General features: G+C 37.4%; 1 non-coding gene across 1 annotated transcript; it reads left to right on the top strand.

Moving 5' to 3' along the window:
• Positions 1 to 236: 236 nt before the first annotated feature.
• LOC112699972 (small nucleolar RNA R71) lies at positions 237 to 344 on the top strand. The gene has a single exon (XR_003152902.1). It is a non-coding gene; the product is annotated as a small nucleolar RNA R71 (small nucleolar RNA).
• The last annotated feature ends 1,553 nt before the right edge of the window (positions 345 to 1,897 follow it).

Below are 1,897 nucleotides of genomic sequence, written 5' to 3'. Positions count from 1 at the left end.
AATATGGCATTCAGAGTATCAATCTCAAGAACTCCTTTCTTCGGATTTGTCCTATTGTTCACAGGATTCCTTTCAGAAGTGTACATGAATTGGTTATTTGCAACCATTTCAATGAGTTCTTGAGCTTCTGCAGGCGTCTTCTTCAGATGAAGAGATCTTCCAGCAGAGCTATCCAAAGACATCTTGGACAGTTCAGACAGACCATCATAGAAGATACCTATGATGCTCCATTCAAAAAGCATGTCAGAAGGGCACTTTCTGATCAATTGTTTGTATCTTTCCCAAGCTTCATAGAGGGATTCACCTTCCTTCTGTCTGAATGTTTGGACTTCCACTCTAAGCTTACTCAATTTTTGAGGTGGAAAGAACTTTGCCAAGAAGGCATTAACTAGCTTTTCCCAAGAGTTCAGGCTTTCTTTAGGTTGTGAGTCCAACCATATCCTAGCTCTGTCTCTTACAGTAAAAGGGAATAGCATAAGTCTGTAGACCTCAGGGTCAACCCCATTAGTCTTGACAGTGTCACAGATTTGCAGGATCTCAGCTAAAAACTGATGAGGATCTTCCAATGGAAGTCCATGGAACTTGCAATTCTGTTGCATCAGAGAAACTAATTGAGGCTTAAGCTCAAAGTTGTTTGCTCCAATGGCAGGGATAGAGATGCTTCTCCCATAGAAGTCGGGAGTAGGTGCAGTAAAGTCACCCAGCACCTTCCTTGCATTGTTGGCATTGTTGTTGTTTTCGGCTGCCATGTCTTCTTCTTGTTTGAAGATTTCTGTTAGGTCCTCTACAGAGAGTTGTGCCTTGGCTTCTCTTAGCTTTCACTTCAAGGTCCTTTCAGGTTCAGGGTCAGCCTCAACAAGAAAGCTTTTGTCTTTGCTCCTGCTCATATGAAAGAGAAGAGAACAAGAAAGTATGGAATCCTCTAGGTCACAGTATAGAGATTCCTTGAGGTGTCAGAGGAAAAGAAAAATAGAAAGAGGAGGTAGAAGAATTCGAACTTATCACTAAAGACAGAGTTCGAATTGTGCATAGTGTTAGTCCATAAATAGAAAGATGTGAGAAGAGGGGAAGAAATTTCGAAAATTAAGTAAAAGATTTTAAAAACATTGTTAAAAACACTAATTGATTTTCGAAAACCAAGAGTGGAAAAGAAATCAAGTGATTTTTGAAAAAGATTTTGAAATTAGAAATCAACAAGATATGATTGAAAACTATTTTGAAAAAGATGTGATTAAAAATATATGATTGAAAAGTTATGGTTTTTAAAAAGATGTGATTGAGAAGATATGATTTGAAAAAGATTTGATTTTGAAAAATTTTGAAAACTTGAAAAAATTTTGAATTAAAAACAGAATCCTCCCTCTTGTGCCATCCTGGCGTTAAACGCCCAGAATGGTATCCATTCTGGCGTTTAACGCCAAAGCTCTACCCTTTTGGGCGTTAAACGCCCAGCCAGGCACCCTGGCTGGCGTTTAAATGCCATTTTTCCTTCTTCACTGGCCGTTTTGAACGCCCAGCCTTGTTCTGTGTAATTCCTCTGCTGTATGTTCTGAATCTTCAATTCTCTGTATTTTTAACTTGAAAAGACACAAATTAAAATTTTTTTTTGGATTTTTAATGATGAGAAAAAATCAAAATGCAACTAAAATCAAATAAACAATGCATGCAGGACACCAAACTTAGAAGTTTGTATACTACTGACACTAACAAGTTGAGAATGCATATGAGAAGCAACAAAACACTCAAGACAAGAGAATTTAAAGATCAGGGCAATGAAATCATCAAGAACAACTTGAAGATCAATGAGGACACATGAATGAATGCAAGAAGAACAGAAACATGCAATTGACACCAAACTTAAAGTGAGACACTAGACTCAAACAAGAAATATTTTTGG

The sequence above is a fragment of the Arachis hypogaea genome, chromosome 6 (genome assembly GCF_003086295.3).
Source record: "Arachis hypogaea cultivar Tifrunner chromosome 6, arahy.Tifrunner.gnm2.J5K5, whole genome shotgun sequence".
Classification (NCBI taxonomy): Eukaryota; Viridiplantae; Streptophyta; class Magnoliopsida; order Fabales; family Fabaceae; genus Arachis; species Arachis hypogaea.
Note: the sequence above shows the minus strand (reverse complement) of the source record. Positions and strands in the feature narration are given on the sequence as shown.